The sequence below is a fragment of the Ursus arctos genome, unplaced genomic scaffold (assembly GCF_023065955.2).
Source record: "Ursus arctos isolate Adak ecotype North America unplaced genomic scaffold, UrsArc2.0 scaffold_2, whole genome shotgun sequence".
NCBI classification, from domain to species: domain Eukaryota; kingdom Metazoa; phylum Chordata; class Mammalia; order Carnivora; family Ursidae; genus Ursus; species Ursus arctos.
In genome coordinates this window covers 6,902,137-6,920,308 of record NW_026622874.1, presented here as the reverse complement: position 1 = coordinate 6,920,308, position 18,172 = coordinate 6,902,137, and positions in this window count along the sequence as shown.

Below are 18,172 nucleotides of genomic sequence, written 5' to 3'. Positions count from 1 at the left end.
ACAGCTGGGGACATACTTAGACTAATTAGGTATTTGTTGTTTATCTGAAATCCGGATTTTACTGGGAGCCCTATATTTTGGGTTGCTAACTCTGGCAGCCCTGGCCAGGGGCCCAAGAAAGCCAGCGTGGGCTGGGAGGTTTGTGGCAATGGGCTGATGAACTGTTGAGGGATGGCAGTCCCGGTGTCACTTCCACCTGCTCTGGGTGTGGCCCAGATCTCCACAGGGTCCCTCGGGCCGGAAATGGTAAAGAGCCAGAGCCAGATCTTGTGTCGTGAGGGAGGAGAAGGCGGTGAGGGGCTGGGGGATCAGTAGCGCTGGCTGAGAGCCAGTCTACACCCAGCCCTGGGCTCAGAGCTGAGGGCACCACGGAGGGCAGTGGGCGACAAACCCAGTGCCCAGGCAGTCCCGGGGAGATGGGTGATGGGGGTTGAGGCAGGAGGGCAGGTGAGGAGTAGGGCCCTGTGCCCACCACCCCCCTCCTGCCCCTCCAGGCCAGGATTTGACCCCAGCCAGAGTCCAGGCTGCCAGGGGAGGGCCAGGAGAGAACATGGGGTCAGAGGTCATCCTCAGCCTCGATGGGTGGGCCACTTGCTAGATCTGCCTGGGCTCTGAACCAGAGGGGACTCTGAGGTCGGTGAGGCTAGAGCCCAGGAGCGGCTTCCGTCTGCATCAGAGTCCAGCATCTGGGAGGCTCCGGGGGGGGGGGGGGGGCTGCCTGTCCAAAGCAGGAATAGGGACCCATGTGCCAGTTCATCCAGCCCCTGCCTGGCAGGAGTGAGCCCTGGGCTGGCCTTGCTGAGCCACTCACTAGCTGTGCGGCCTCCTGTGAGTCACTGAGCCTCATCTGACAGCTGTCTGCTAGTTCACTGGGTGAGGCCAGGAGAGCCGGCTTCTGAGAAGAGGAGGAAGGTTCCAGGAGCTGATGTGGATTGGGCGCGTACTGGGGCCTGTGCGAGCACTCACGGCCCCTCCCTGCCAGCTCCCGGGATACACTTACCAGCGTGTGTATGTGTATCTGGAGGAAGGAGAGCACACACTGGCTGGTGACGTATTTGTCCAAGGTCACGGGCCAGCACGAGTCCCCCTCAGCACTCTCCTTAACAACCTATGACCTTGGGCAAGGGTCTTAACTGCTCTGAGCCTCCTTTGTGAAATGTCAGCACTGCTTTCCTCCCAGGGCGTAGGGGAGAGTGAAGGAGCACCGTGAGGTCCGTAGAGCAAAGGGGGAGACCAGGCTGTGCCAAGGTCGGGGTGCGCACTGTGAAACCACCCAAAGCAGGGACGCAAGGGCAGCCTCCGGCTCTGGAACACAGCTTTGCATGGCGCCTCCCTTTCCCTGGGAGGTCCCTACCCCCCTGCACTTGGCCGTCCTTTCCCTATCAGCTGCCTCTTGGTCCCCTCGGGTGTCCCCAGGACACAGAGAAGGAGCAAAATCATCAATAAACATTTGCTTAATTAATTGAAGAAAAAGGGAGGGAGGAAGAGGAGCTTATGGAGACTAATGCCTTCCAGAAGATCCTTCTTCAGGCCAAGATTTGAGGAAAGAGACTGGTTGATATGGGCATTTTTCTTTTTGTGCATTTTTTACTTGGTGGTTAAAAAAGGGACTAATATTGCTAATGCCTCCCCCCCCCCCCAAGGAAGAAAAGAAAGAGAGAAGAAAGAAACAAAACAAATCAATCGATCAATCTGGGTAAAACTCTTCCACTCAACAGTGATATTTTGTTCGTGAGTTTCTGAATCCTGGGAAGTCTGGTGTTTCAAGGGGGAAGGAAGGCGGCATCTGGACCCGACCGCCGGGAAGTGGCCGCCCCCCTGGAGGTGTGCGGGAGGAGGCCTGTGCCGCTGGGGACAGAGAACAGCAGCCTTGGGGCAGAGCCTGTGTCAGCCCGTGGCTGCCCTGGAGCTGGGGATGGGCCCTGAGTCGAGCACTCAGCCTCCATACATACCTCGAAGGCGCTGTGGGAGCCGGACCAGCCTCTGTCACCCAGGCTGGAGCAGCCCGCCCACCCAGGGGAGGGACAGCGTCAGGCAGGTGGCTCAGGACGGGATGGCAGCCTCCCTGGGGCTCTGGTGGGTTCTGAATATGGGACCTGATCACCACCCACCTCCAGTCCCTCCTTCCTCATCCCATCAGGTATTTAGGGGCTCAGAGATCGAAGCAAAACTGTCTCGTGGGAGACAAAGGGCCAAAGGGGGCTCTGCAGCCGTGGTGGGAGGCTCCCTTCCTCCTGCCACCACTGTCGAGCACGTCCCAGGCCAGCCCTCCACCGGCATACATCCCCCCAAGATCGAAGTGCTCCCTCCGAGGCAGCCTTCTGGCCCGAGGAAGCCTCCAGACTCAGGCAGGCCATGCCTGGCCCCATAGCTGCTGGGGTGTGTGCCTTGCTGGGCAAGGGCCTGTGTCCCACGGCCCCCGTACCCCCTTGGGGGGGGCAATCCCTGGCCCCCCAGCCCCCCCTGTGGAGATGTTTCTTCTGCTGTAATGTTTCTCTTGCTCACACGGTGCTATTAAAGACTGCATTCAATATTTTCCTTATTTGTCCGTGTCAGTGCTCAATCCCCTCTCCCCCCCCCCCCCCACAGACTATGGAACCTCTAGGGGCTGGTGTCATTCCGGGATCCTGCTGGTGGCTCCCCCACACCAGGGCCCTGTGGCCCTCTACCCTGAGTTTAAAAACCTTTGGAATTCTTCAAGCAGGGGGCAAAGCCTGCTTGCTACTCTGGGACTGGAGATAAGGCTGAAAATGTAAACATCCCCAGGGAAGGAAGCAGGCCGACAGAAATCTCTAGTGGGATTATACAGCAATCTCTGTATAAACACAGATTATAAAATTAAAACGTCATCACAGCATATGTATTGTTTTGAAATTTTCTCTTTCGTTTCCATGTATGACTTAAAAATAATAAAAAATAGGGGCGCCTGGGTGGCACAGCGGGTTAAGCGTCTGCCTTTGGCTCAGGGCGTGATCCCGGCGTTATGGGATCGAGCCCCACATCAGGCTCCTCCGCTATGAGCCTGCTTCTTCCTCTCCCACTCCCCCTGCTTGTGTTCCTCTCTCGCTGGCTGTCTCTATCTCTGTCGAATAAATAAATAAAATATTTAAAAAATAATAATAATAAAAAATAAAAATAAAAATCCCAGGGGGCAGAAGTCTATAGAGAAAGAAGCAGACCCTTCCCTTCCCTTCCCACCTCACAAACGCTCACACACTTAGCTGCTCCAAACAACACTTTCCAGAAACATCTCATGGTTGTGCAGGTCAGAGGTCTGAGCAGGCTCAGCTGGAGTCTATGCTCAGGGGTCACATGGCTGAGGTCAAGGCGTCTGCCGGGCAGGACACTGCTCTAAGCTCACTCAGGCTGCTGGCGGGGTCCAGCTCCTCGGGCTGGAGGGCTGCGCCCTTTCCCGTGCTGGCCGTGGCCTGCGTGCCCCTCTTGGCTCCTTAAGGGCATGACTTAGCTCAGGCCACTGGACCAGAAGACCCCAGACAGGGCAGCTTCAACAGCCAGCACGTATTTCTCACAGTTCTTGAGGCTGGAAGTCCAAGTTCAGGGTGCCAGCACAGTGGGGTTCCAGCGAGAGCCCCCTCCAGGTTTGTAGACAGCTGCAAATCCCATCCAGAGGCCTCCACCTTCGTGCCCTAACCACCCCCCAGAGGTGCCCACCTCCAAACACCACTGTACTGGGGATTAAGCTTTCAAGGTGTGAATTTCAGCGGGGAGGGGCTTCTGTCCATAGCAGCTCTCTCCCTCCACGCGGCCCCTCCATTTTCACGCCTGCTGCTATGTGTCAAATGCTCCTTCTGCTTTGAATCCCTCTGACTTCCTCTTCTGCTACCAGCCAGAGAAAACTCTCGGCTTTTTTTTTTTTAAGATTTTATTTATTTATTTGAGAGAGAGAGAGGATCTCCAGCAGACTCCACACTGAGTGCAGAGCCTGACGCGGGGCTCAATCCCAGGACCCCAGGATCATGACCTGAGCAGAAACCAAGAGTCGGACACTTAACCAACTGAGCCACCCAGGCATCCACCAACAACAGTTTTTAAAAGACTTAATGAAGAAAGAAAAAACCAACTGCGTCCTTGGATGAGAAAATGCCAATGCTTCCTAAATTAATCTATAAATGTAACAAACTCAATAAAAATTTTAGAGTGTGGCAAAACTCAGCATAAACAGAGTCAAAACCAACTAATAAACCAGGGGGAGATATAACATTTGCAACAGAAGATGCGTCCACAGTGTATAGTGTCCGCACAACAAAAAGCAAAAATGACAACCTGGTAGAAAAACGGACACAAGGTATGAACGAACAGTTGTCAGGAATGGAAATACAAATGGCTTTAAACATGAAAAACTGCTCATGCTTACTCATAATAAAATAAATGCAAATTAAGAGTACAGTGAAATGCCATTTTTTTCTCGATTAGGCTTTTTTAAAGTTTGGTTTTTAATGACCCTTTTCTGGTGAGGCTGTGCTCTCGTCTGTTGCTGGAGGACATGGAGCTCAGTTTGGCAATATCTATCAAAAGGAGAACTACATGGGGCGCCCGGGGGGCTCAGTTGGTTAAGTGTCCGACTCTTGGTGTCAGCTCAGGTCTTGATCGCAGGGTCGTGAGTTCAAGCCCCAGGCTGGGCACAGAGCCTCCTTAAAAAAAGAGAGAGAGAGAGAGAGAGAACTATATATATACTCTGTAGCCTAGTGTACCCACTTGGAGATGTTTACCCAAAAGACACATTCATACCCAAAAGACACAAAGTGGCCCTTATTATACTAGGCTCTGTACTGCAGCGTTTGTAACAGTAAACACTTGGGAACAATGTGAACTTCATTCAGAGAGATCTGGTTACATAAATTATGCCTCATCCATACAGAGGAATCTTATGTAGCAGTAAAACAAAAGCATGAGGCAGCACCGCATAGAAGATTCTCCAAGATATATTATGGTTTTGTTTGTGTTTTTTTGGTGTGGGTTTTTTTTTTTTTAAGATTTTTTTTTAAGTAATCTCAATACCTAACATGGGGCTCGAACTCACAACCTCAAGATCAAGGTCGCACACTCTTCTGACTGAGCCAGCCAGGCGCCCCTCCAAGACATACTGTTAAATGAAAGAAAAAATATGAGACAGTACGTAGAGTAGGCTAATCATTGAGTTTAAAGAAGAAAGGACAGGGGCGCAGGGGTGGCATTAAGCGTCTGCCTTCAGCTCAGGTCATGATCTCAGGGTCCTGGAATCGAACCTCACATCGGGCTCCCTGCTCATCAGGGAGTCTGCTTCTCCCTCTCCCTCTGCCTTTCCACCTTCCCCCCAACTCACCTCCCCCCCCCCCCCCCCGCTTGTGTGCTCTCTCTCTCTCAAAATAAATAATAAATAAAATCTTTAAAAAAAAATAAAAATAGGGACAACTGGGTGGCTCAGTCAGTTAAGCATCTGCCTTCAGCTCAGGTCCCAGAGTCCCCAGGATCGAGTCCCGCACTGGGCTCCTTGTTCAGCAGGGAGCCTGCTTCTCCCTCTGACTGCCTCTCTCTTTCTCTCTCTCTGACAAATAAACAAATAAAATCTTTAAAAAAAAGAAAAAGGAAAAAAGAAAGGACAGGGGCGCTGGGGCGGCTCAGTCAGTTAAGCATCTGCCTTTGACTCAGGTCATGATCCCACAGTCCTGGATTCGAGTCCCATGTCAGTCTCCCTGCTCAGTGGGGAGTCTGCTCCTTCTGCCTATGCCCCCTCCCCCTGCTCCTTCTCTCTCTCTCTCTCGCTCACTCTCTCAAATAAATAAATAAAATACTTTTTATTTTATTGTTTTTTAAAGATTTTATTTATTTATTTGACAGAGAGAGGCAGCAAGAGAGGGAACACAAGCAGGGGGAGTGGAAGAGGGAGAAGCAGGCTTCCCGCTGAGCAGGGAGTCTGATACGGGGCTCGATCCCAGGACCCCGGGATCATGACCTGAGCCAAAGTCAGACGCTTAACAACTGAGCCACCCAGGTGCCCCTGACCAGTGCCCTTCTAAGAAGAGAAAATTTGGACACATGGACCCCAGGGGTACGCGAGCACAGAGGATCGGCCGTGTGAGGATAGCGAGAGCGGAGCCACCTGCAAGCCAAGGAGAGAGGCCTCGAAGACACCATGTCTGCTGGCACCTTGATTTTGGACTTCCCACCTCCAGAACTGGGAGAAAATCCATCTCTGTGGTTTAAGGCCCTCAGTCTGTGGTCTTTGCTACGGCCGCCCGAGCAGACTAAGCCACCAAGCGTCATCAGAAGGTTGTACAAATTTGTCTCAACTGCCTCCTGGCTGACGATCAATTCTGATTTCAAGGAGGCGATGGTGTCAGAGAAAATAAGAAGCTCCTTCGAATCAATTAAGCTAGTAGCCCTGGCTCAGGGGCGGGGCGGGAGGGGCCACAGGGAGACTGGGGGCCAAGACCCGCAGAGACGGCTCAGTGTACCTTTACAAAAATGGCATTATAATAACAAATGACAATTACAAATTCCAAAAGAGGTAGAGATCGTGCTGACAGATGAGTAAGATTTGCACGGTGGGAAGAAATACCGACACATCTCTCTGCAGAGCACAGAGCGTCTCGGGGGAGGGGAAAGGAACAGATGAGGAGGAGAGAAGGAGCCTGGCCGTCTCACATCCTGGGCATCTCTGACTCTTGTACTACGCGAGTTAAGTATAAAAGGATTTAAGAAACATTGTTAACTTAGTTTTCTTAAAGTAAAACAGTGTAAAAATTAGTAGCACTATGAAAGACTCCTGCTGTTTATTAAGCACCTACTGTATACCAGGGGACTGTGCCAGGCGCTCGGCTGACATCTTGGTTAATACGATATTCCTTGCAAAAAAAAAAAGTACATTGTTCCTGTTTTATAGGAGGAGACTCGTATCGAAGAGGGTAGAAAACTCACCCGATTACGCACAGGTAGTGAGCGGCACGACAAAGACAGCCCAGAGCTCGCTCCCGCCAGGGAAGGGGCTGGATGAACTGAAACATGGATCCCTAATCCTGCTTAGGGAGCCTCAGGGAGGACAGGCTGGGCCCACCCAGGAGCTTGTCTGGAGACCCCAAGGGGCCACATGGGCCCCCAGGCCTGGGATCCGGGAGGCTGATGGGTGTGGGGTTGGAACGGCCCAGGGCACTTGGGGCTGGGCCTTAGGGTGTCTCTGGAGCACCGATAGCAGTGCCTGGCCTGAACGGGAAGGGACGGGAGCCCCCCTGGATCCCCCCAGATGCTGGGCTCTGATGTAGACAGAAGCCGCTACTGGGCTTCAGCCTCACTGACCTCAGAGTCCCCTCTGGTTCGGAGCCCAGGCTGGGTCCAGCAAGCAGCCCACCCATGGAGGCTGAGGATGACCTCTGACCCCATGTTTTCCCATGGCCCTCCCCTGGCAGCCTGGATTCCGGCTGGGGCCCTGGCAGCCTGGATTCCTGCTGGGGTCAAATCCTGGCTCCCCCCACCCCATCACCCTTGTCCTCAAATGTCCTCAATTCCAGGCCCTCGGTCAGGACCCCTCTCCCCTGCGCCCTCCTCCCCTCCAGGACAGCAGCTCTGGCTTTGGGATGACTTCCAGGCCCAATCCAACCACACAGAAATCCAGGCTCCCACCCAGCTCCACAGACTGCGGAGCTGGGCTCCTTCCCATGCATGACAAAGGGCTGTCCTCCCAGCTGCAGCTCCCAATCCACACTGGGCTTTCTTCTGGCTGATTGCCCAAATGTTTTCTTTCCCCAACCAAAAAACCTCTTGAATCCAGTGGAATCCACATTCAGGAAAGGGGCTGTGTTTGCAGAGGGATAACAGGTCTGGGAGATTTGCCCTGTGTCCGCCTCTACTTATCCCCTTGCTGGGTCCACACTCAATCAACCCCCCAAATTACAGGTGGCTCCCCATCTCTCTGACCCCAGCCAGAGGGCCCCTTTCGTGATGCACACGGCAGGAGGCCAGGGAAAGAACCCGCTTCTCATTCCTCCTGAGTGGTCGCCTCCTGTCTCTTGGCTGCAGGTGCCCCCAACCTGACCACCCCACTGGCCCTGGAAACGTAGATCCCAGCCCTTGCAGCCACCGGTTCCCTTCCTTCACCTGCACCCTGCGGGGGCCCCCGCACCAGCTCCTTCTTGACTCCCGCACCCTCCAGACTCAGCTCCCAGCAAGTCCCAGTGTCCTCACTGGCAAAATAAGGCTGTGACCATCTGGGATCGACCCTCCATCACTGGCCTCCGTGGCTGCAACTGCCACCTCCCCCTCCCCGCTGCCTTCCCCAGCCCCGCCCCACAGTCCACAGAGGTCTCCTACAGACTTTAATCAGAGGTGCACTATTAATTAAAACCCTCTCCAAATTAACTGGAAATGGATCACAGACCTAAATATAAAATGCAAAACCATAGGGGCGCATGGCTGGCTCAGTCAGGGGAGCATGAGATTCTTGATCTTGGAGTCGTGAGTTCGAGCCCCACGTTGGGGGAAGCGTCTACTTTAAACAATAAATAAAACAAGACAATTTTTTAAAATGCAAAATCACAGAACTCCTTGAAGATTAGAAGGAGGAGAAAATCCAGATGAACCTGGGTTTGGAGATGACTTTTAGACAGAACACCAAAGGCAGGATCCATGAAAGAAACAATGAATAAGCCAGACTTTGCTACAATTAAACACTTCTATTGTACAAAAGATACTGTCAGGAGAATGAGAAGACAAGCCACACACTGGGAGAGAACATTCTCACAGGACACGTCTGATAAAGAACTGTTATCCAAAATGTGCAAAGAACCTTCAAAACTTAACAATAAGAAAACAACCCAAATAGGGGCACCTGGGTGGCTCAGTCATTAAGCAACTGCCTTCGGCTCAGGGTGTGATCCCGGGGTCCTGGGATCGAGCCTCACATCAGGCTCCTCCGCTGGGAGCCTGCTTCTTCCTCTCCCACTTCCCCTGCTTGTGTTCCCTCTCTCGCTGGCTGTCTCTATCTCTGTCAAATAAATAAGTAAAATCTTAAAAAAAAAAAGAAAAGAAAAAAAAAGAAAACAACCCAAATAAAAAAGCAGGTGAAAGATCCAAACACCTCACCAAAGAACAGATAAGACGGCGAATAAGCATTCGAGAAGAGGCTGCACATCACGTGTCATCAGGGAAAGGCAAACCAGCACAAGGATGACTCCACCACATGCTTATTGGAACGGCCCAAATCCAGAACGCCGACACCACCAAAAGCTGGCGGGGACGTGGAGCCACCAGAACTTTCCCTCGCCGCTGGTGTGGATGCAAACGGGTGCGGCCACTCTGGGAGCCAGTTTGGAGCCTCTTACAGAATGAAACATGCTCGGGGCGCCTGGGCGGCTCAGACCATTAAGCGTCTGCCTTCGGCTCAGGTCATGATCGCAGGTCCTGGGATCGAGCCCCACGTTGGGCTCCCTGCTCAGTGGGGAGACTGCCTCTCCCTCTGCCTCTGCTGCTCCCCAGGCTCGTACTCTCTCTCTCTCTCTCTGACAAGTAAATAAAATGTTTTAAAAAAATAAAAAATAAACTAAACATGCTCTTACCGTATGATCCAGCCATCATGCTCCCTATTTACCCAGAGGAGCTGAGAACTTCTACCCACACAAACACTTGCACATGGATGTTTATAGCAGCTTTCTTCATAATTGCCAAAACCTGTAAGCTGCCAAGACATCCTTCACTGGTCCACGGATTAAACAAACCAACTAACCTGTGGTCCATCCACACAATGGAAGATTATCCAGCACTAAAGAGAAACGAGCCTTCAAGCCATGAAAAGACACGAAGAATCTTACATTCATATTACTAAGGGAAAGAAGTCGATCTGAAAAGGCTACATGACGTTCTGGAAAAGACAAAACTATGGGGATTATAAAAAGATCAGGGGGGTTGCCGGGGGCTGGGTTGGGTGGGGGAATGAATGGGGGAGGCACAGATGATGTTTAGGGCAGTGAAAATACTCTGTATGATGTTATAACAGTGGATACCCGTCGTTCCACGTTTGTCCAAACCCAGGGAGTGGAAACGATGGACATTGGGTGACAATGATGCGTCCGTGCGGGCTCAGGCACTGTCACAAACGCACACCGTGTGGGGTTGTTGATGGCCGGGGAGGTTGTGCATGTGGGGGGTCAGGGGGTATATGGGAACTCCCTATATTTTCTGCTCAATTTTGCTGGGAACCAAAACTTCTCTAAATAAAGTCTATTAAAAATAAGAACAACAACAAAAAAATTAAAAACCTCCGATGACTTCCTACTACATTTTGGATAAACTCAAGTATCTGACCTGAGCCAGGCTCAGCCTCCCGCCTCTGTTCCTGCTGCTCCTCACTGCCTCCACGACAGCCTGTCACATGGCCCTTCTTACCGCCACCAGACCTGCCACGCTGGTTCCACCCCAGGGCCTTTGCACTAGCTGTACCGTCTGCCTGCAAGGCTCTGCATCCTGACCTTTCCAGGATTCGTGAATTCTTATCATTCAGACCTCAGATCAAACATCAAGTTCTCAGAAAGCCCTCTTGCCCATTCACAAAATCTGTGCATCCCCTCTGCCCCCGCCAATCAAGACCTCTTTTATCACCCAGCTTTATTTTCCCCTTGCTACTTAGTCCTATCTAAAATTATCTTCTTTATCTATTTGTTTAACTGTTCCTGGACTACCTCCCCATTAGGATGTGGATTCCACGGGCTCCATGATGTCCCGCCCGCTCGCGGCTGTGTCCCTGCGCAGAGAACAAGGAGCAGCACTCACAGTGGATACGTCATCAGTATTTGTTGAATGAATAAATGAACCAATGAATTGAAAGGTGGGAGTTTTAGCTCTGTGCAAACTTTCTGAGCATCTCGGGATCTCAATGTCTTTGTAAAACGAGGGAGATAAACTGGATTTTCCTTCCAGCTCCAAGGGAGGGAGAAGAGGGGTGGGTTGGGCTTCTCCCTGGACAAAGCCTTGTCCCCGGGAGATGCTGTAGGTTCCTGCCAAGGACGGCCTCCCCAGGACCAGGAAGGATTGGCGCTCCGCAGCTGTGGGCCACCTTCCCCAGAGCCCCTGGAGCACCAGGCCCCTGCAGGCAGCGAGCCCCAGTGTGGATTGGGAAGTGTCTGCACCTGTCCAGGACCCCCTTCCAGCAAGGGGGGGGGGGCTCCTGGTCCACACCGTGGCCCCAGTCAGTTCTGGGCTCTGGGGCTGCCCCTGCACCTATTCTTCCTTCTCAGAGAATAGCTCATTTCAGGGTTCAGTCCCCAGGACCAGGAGAGGCTCTGCTCCCCCCGGGCATTCTCAGGGACCCTCACATCCGCAGGGCATCTCCATGGGACAGGAGAGAACTGTCAGAGAAGCTGAAGGAGATGCCCGGCCCCACCCCAGCCCACCCTATTGCAGAGAGCCACCGGCCGGGCTCCAGTCAGGAGCAGGGGGGGCGGGGATGGAGAACACCTTCATCATTACAGTGAAAGAGGAGAGTCCAGAATGGGAGAGGACCGAGAAGCTGCAAGGGCGCCCATGTGGGGGTGAAGAGTTGCCTGGACTTCCCCAATCGGTAGTGCTGGAAAGGCCCCGAGGGGAAGCTTGCTCCCACACCTTGTTCCCATGGGGAAACTGAGGCCTGAGGAGGTCACCTTACTTGCTGAGGGAGGGGTCAGGTTGGAGTCAAACCTCTCGGTCACAGGACCCCCCCACATCGCCAACCCCGGGCCCCAGTGCACCCTGCGTCCCCTGCATTCTCCCCCTGCATGCTCCCCCTGCATGCTCCCCTTGCAGGCTCAGTGCCATGGGCACACGGGGCTTTCCTCTGGGAGAACAAAAATCCAATTAAAAAGCTGACTATTTCTGGCTCAGCCTGGGAGGCTCTGCTGCTCGGCTCTGCAATTAAGAATGGAGTAAGACGTAAAGAGAGGGAGGGACGGGTCCCCAGGGCTCTGTGGCACCAGCCTCTCATTTCCCACAGGCGGCTTTAGCGTCCTGCCCGGGGACCCTGAAAGGGGCTGGAGGCTGAGGGGGAGGTCGGAGGCCCCACCTCAGATCGAAGCACCAGGCTGCCCAGCCCCGGGGGGGGAGCCTCCTCAGCGCCTGCGGACAACGGTCGGCCCGGAGTCGGCCTGAGCACCAGCTAAGGGGTCCTGCGCAGGGCACAGCCAGGACCAGCGCGCTGTGTGATCCTGGGCAGCCCAGGACCCTCTCTGGACAATGAGGGATTTGACCTGCACGGTCTTCATGTCCTTCCAGAGACTCTGGTTCTAGACCACGGCTGTCTCCTCTGGTTAGGATCATCGAAGATGTGTCCCTGTTTCATTTGGAGGAGTCCATTTTTACAGTTGGAGATTTCCAGAAGATGTGTTGGCTCGGTGTTAGCAGCAACTGAGTGAAACAGAAGCATGCTCTGGGCTGTGGGTGTGGGTGTGGGTGTGCCTGTGTGTGTGCGTGTGTGTGTGTGTGTGTGCGCGCGTGAGGGTGCAATCCCTTCTCTGCCTACAAGCCGACCAAGGTCAGCACTGAGGACTGAGGGACACGAGCAGGCTCACGGGGGTCCCAGGAAATGTTTTTGTCTGGGTGTTAGTGGGAAGGCCGGGTCCTCATGCCGGGTACCCTTAAGGCCCCCAAAATAACAGGGCCTAGCCTGTTCCCATCTCACACACCAGGCTCCCCTGGTGTCCAGAGGGGAGCAGCTCTCGGTAGACTCCAGACAAGTACAGCCTGGGGAAGACATGGAACGGAGCTGAGACAACACAGCCCCGGCCAGCAGTGACCAGAGGCGCCCTCCACAGCCGCGCTGACCTTCGTGGGCAGCGGGTCTGACGGGTGATTTCACAGATGGAGATGGCCACTCCAGCCACATCTTTCCCCTCCCAAGCTGCTGTCCATTCCTCCAAGTTCTGGGTTCAGGAGCTCGGCCCCATGCACCCGGATCACCAGGGGCCTGTGTCACTTGCCAGCCTGGGGGCTTCTGGTCCACCCTCATCCTCCGAGCTCCCCACGCCACGGCCAGGACGGCCCCTCCTGTCGCTCTCTGGTCCTCTACCCTGAGCCCTGAAATCTCCACGTTCCCCAGACTCGGCTTGTGAAGGGCTGAATTGTGTCCCCCCAGATTCCCACGCTGCAGCTCTAACCCTCAGCGCCCCGGAACGGGACTGGCCTTGGAGATACAGCCCGTGAAGAGGTAAGGAAGGTAAAACGAGGTGGCGTCGGTGGCCCTGATGGAATACAGCTGGCGTCCTCACAAGGACAGGAGGTTAGAACACAGACAGAGAACCGTGTGAGCACCGCAGGAGGGCGGCCATCTGCAGGCCGGGGAGTGAGGCCTCGGGAGACCCCGGCCTGGCCCATCTCTGCATCTCGGGCTTCCAGCCTCCAGATCTGCGAGACGCTGGATTTTCGCGGAAACCACAGCGTCCGAGGTACTTTCGTGAACAGCCCAAGGAAACGACTACTCTGACCTCCCCGCACGATGGGCACGACGCCCTAACTCCGCCCGGCTCTAAGCCACAGTGCGAGACCGCACCTCCGCACCCAGCCCCGGCTCCGGCCCCGCCTGCTCCTTAGGGCGGGGCTCCCCTCGGCAGAGTGGGGCGCACACATGGGCTGTAGCTCTGCAGTGGCTCGCCACCGCGCCGGGCACACCGCGAGCCTCGTTCTCCTAAAAGCGGGGAACCGAGGCACCACTTGACAGGGTTGCCTGGGGGATGTGGGCATGTTATGTGCAGGGTCCGGCCCTGGACTTGACCTGTTCTTGGTGTTCCGCGAAGGGCGCACCTGCTGTTCTAGTGCTTCTCACGGGCCAACCTCCTGCAGCATCTGGCCCTGCAGTGAAGGGAGTCACCGAGCTGGAAGCCTCGGCCAGGCCGCCACACCTGCTTTCCCCCTGGCCTGCCCCCTCCGCAGATCTGTGTCCACTTCACCAGCCTGAACACCCCCTCCGAGCCCCTAGCACCCCACCAAGCCAGAGTGCTTTACCGAGTACACGGGGTACAGCCTGTGTGGGCTGGGGGGGCAGGGAGCAGCAGCTTATCTGCACATTAATTAAACAAATTCCATCTTAAACGATCAGTTACAACATAGGGGATGTGGGTTTGGGGAGGGGACCTAAAGCCTTGAGACTTGCAGCCCTCCTCAGCAGCGTCTCCCACCTCTTACCAGGACGGCTGCGAGTCTCAAGGCTTACAGTTTCTTTTTTTAAAAATAAGATTATTTATTAATTAAAGCTTTTATTTGTTTATCTGAGAGAGCGCAAGCAGGGGGAGGGGATGGAGCAGAGGGAAAAGCAGGCTCCCCACTGAGCAGGGAGCCCCGCCCCCCCCCCCCCCCCAGCACAGGACTCAATCCCAGGACCCTGAGATCATGACCTTCACAGCCTGACCCGCCCAGGCACCCCTCCCCTTATCTTTCAAGACGTCGCTCCAGCATCGCCTCCTGTCTGCTCCCAGCGCCCTTTACCGCCTCTGTCAGAGCATTTATCACCCTGTAGGATCACCCTGTAGGATGGGCTCTTCCCTGTCTCTCTTCCCCACCAGATCGGGAACTCCCTTAGGGGAGGAAGAGATGGGTCTGGTTACATCTGCAGCTCTGGTGCTGGTATACAGTGGTGCTCCGTATGTGCAGACGTGGGTCCCACGGAACCCAACGCTTCTCTTACGGCTCCCCCACTTCATCTCACGCAGCCGAGGGAGTGCTCAGAGGCAGCAAGGCCAGCTTCTGTCTCTGCCCTGCCTGTCCCCTGCCCGCCGTGGGCCCTGGGGCTGGGCTTTAGCTGGGCCTCGGTCCCCCAGGGTGGCCCTGGACATCTCAGGACACTGACACCGTCACATCAAGGGGCTCGGTAAGTGAATACTCTGTATTTCCTGTGCCCCCAAACAAGCCGTAAATAAATACATATCGACTGGTAATCTCAGGGATTTGCCTCCTTTCTGCTGTGTCTCCCCAGAGGCCCATGTTGGCTGCGGGCCACAGTCAGCCCGACTCGGTCAAACAGGGGCTCACAGGGCAGTGCCGGGCAGCGGCCCCCCTTCCACCTGAGGGTCAGAACCTCTAGTTCTGAGGTTTGGGTGGGAGATGAGGACCCGCCACGGACACCCAGGTGGGGGCGGGTCTGGGCTCCCGACAGAGGAGCATCTTGGAGGGTAGAGGTTGTCAGACTGGAAACAGAACTCAACAATGCCAGTGGTCTCCATGTCCCTTCATTTAAAAAGGCAGGCATTTGGGACATCCAGCTGGCTCAGCTGGTGGAGCGTGGGACTCTTGATCTCAGGGGTGTGAGTTCGAGTCCCATGTTGGCCACAGAGATCACTTGAAAACAAAACAAACGAACAGGCCGGCGATCACTTGGTTTGAGAAGCAGGTCCAGAGCCAGTGGCTCCTGGGGAACCGCCATGGACGGGTCACCCCCCCTCCCGCCCCCAGACCACTGCCTGCCCCTGGCTCCACCAGGCCCTGGCTCTGGGTCCTGTCCTCCTAGTTATCTTCCCTGAGCCTCAGACCCCTTAACAATCCCCCTGAAAACAAGAGCAACCTCTGGCTATTCCAGCTGCCTCCTGCCAGACCCCAAACCCAGCAGGGAAGTTTCTGGAGGGCAAGCAACCCTCCTAAGGTCACAGGGCTAGTAAGGGATGTGACTCTCCAGGCCTCTTCCTGACCTCGATGACCACGGACAAGCCTGGACACAGGGCCACCCAGAGAGGCACCCAGGGGGTGTGGGAAGCCGCAGATCACCTGCCTTCCCAGAGGGGACAGCAACACTCAGGGGCAGGAGCAGAGGCTGCCTGGAGGAGGAAGATTCGAGTGCTTCCCTCTAACAGACACTAAGGTGCTTTGTCGTGGGAATGCATGAAATCACCTGTCGCTGGGCACTGATCCTGATCCAGGGTCCCTGCTGGGTCCTGTCTCCGCGTCAGGGACCCAGAGTCTCAGCGGTTGGTGCCTGGTGCCCTCTAGTGGCGCGGCTGGGTAGTGGGGCACCGAGGCTGAAACACGCTTTCCTCCCAGGCCTGACCCTTTGTCAGGGGCATTTAGTGGGGCCACCTGCTGTCCCTGAGCGCTCCTCTGTGAGACAACGGGGCAGAGGGGGCAGGAGGGAAGAAGACTTGGAATCTGAAGACTGGGATTCCGGCCCTTAGATAAGCTGCCTTAGATAAGTGCCCCGGGTTCTTCATGTGTGAGATAGGGGTGCCCTCCCCACCCGCCTCCTGGGACCCTAGTGAGACTCCAATGGGATGTGATGGACGACAGCACCTCGCCAGTTCAAAAGCTCTACTGAAGAGCAAAGCATTGCGCTCAAGAGAAAAGAAGTAATAGTGCAGGTCCAGGACGCCAAGGACCACTGAAGGGCTGGCGTGGGGGAAGGAGCTGGGGGCAGAGGAGCCAAGGAGGGGAGAAGGCATCCCCAGCAGAGAGGAGGGCATGGGGAAGGAGGGCTGGGCTCAGCAGAGACCGAGACATCTGTGTAGGGCAAAGCTAGCCTTCTGGGGACATTCAGGCAATGGTGTTGGAAAGGGAGCCGACAAATACTCATTTCTTGTTCCTTTCCCTTAATCCAAAGGGCAGGCAGGGCCATACTACCCAAACCAATCTACAGATTCAGTGCTATCCCTATCAGAATTCCAGTGGCATTGGTCACAGAAATAGAAAAGCCATCCTAAAATTTGTGCGGAAGCACAAAGACCCTGAAGAGCCAACGCCATCTTGGGAAAGAAAAGCAAAGCCGGAGGATCAAACTGTATGACGAAGTTACGGGAACAGACACAGCACGGCGTTAGCGTAGAAACAGCCACAGCGATCACGGGAGCAGAAGACAGAGCGCACAGATAAAGCCCCACACGTATGGCCAATTAATTCATGACCAAGGAGGCAAGAATATACAGTGGAGAAGAGTCTCTTCAATAAACTGGTAGGAAAACTGGACGGTACGCACGAAAGAGTGAAACTGGCCCACCTTTAACACCACACACAGAAACGCACTGAAAACGGATGAAAGACTTGAAGGTAAGACCTGAAACCATAAAACGCCCAGAAGAAAAAACATAGGTGGTAAACTTCTAGACGTTGGTCTTAGCAATGATTTTTTTAATTTGATACTAAAAGCAGAAGCAACAGAAGCAAAAATCACCAAGCGCGACCACATCAAATTAAAAAGCTTCTGCACAGGCCAGGGCCCCATCCACAGACTGAAGGCAACCTACCGAGTGGGGGAAGATATTTGCAAATCATATATCTGATGGGGGGGGTCCTATCCAAAATACATAAACTCACACAACTCAATAAAAATAACAAAAATTTGACTAGAAAATGGACAGAAGATCTGAACAGAGAGGCAGATGGCCGACAGGTGCATGAAAACGGGCTCAGCATCAGTGATCATTGGGGAACTGCAAATGCAAACCACAGTGAGATGTCGCCTCACAGCTGTCAGGATGGCTAAAATCAACAACACAACACACAACCGGTGTTGGCGAGGGTGCGGAGAAAGGGGAACCCTCGCGCACTGCTGGTGGGAATGCAAACTGGGGCAGCCGCTGTGGAAAACGGGATGGAGGTTCCATGAAAAATGGGAAATAGAATTACCTTGTATGCAGCGATCCCCTCTGGGTATTTATCTAAGGAAAATGAAAACCCTAACTCGGAAGGGTATCCGCACCCCCATGTTCACTGCAGCATTATTACAGTAGCCAAGACACGGAAACAATAACCCACTCACCGACAGACGAAGGATAAAGATGTGGTACAAATATAATGGAACATTATTCGGCCATAAAGAACGAAATCTCGACATCTTGGATGGACTTCAAGGGCATTATCCTGAGTGAAGTAAGTCAGACAGAGAAAGACAAATACCGTACGACTTCTGTTACCTGTGGAAGCTTTAAAAAAACACAACAACCGAGATCATAGATACAGAGACTAGCTTGGTGGTTTCCAGAAGCAGGGACTTGGGGTGGAAGAAATGGGTGAACTGTTTTTCTTTAGTTTAAAGGAACTGAATAACTTGTATATTTTAAAGATTTATTTATTCACTTTAGAGAGAGAGGGAGAGAGTGCATGGGTTGGAGGGGCAGAGGGAGAGGGAGAGAGAATCTCAAGCAGACTCAGGGCTGAGTGTGGAGCCGGATGCGGGGCTCGATCCCACGACCCTGAAATCATGATCTGAGCCAAACTCAAGAGTCAGACACTCAACAGACTG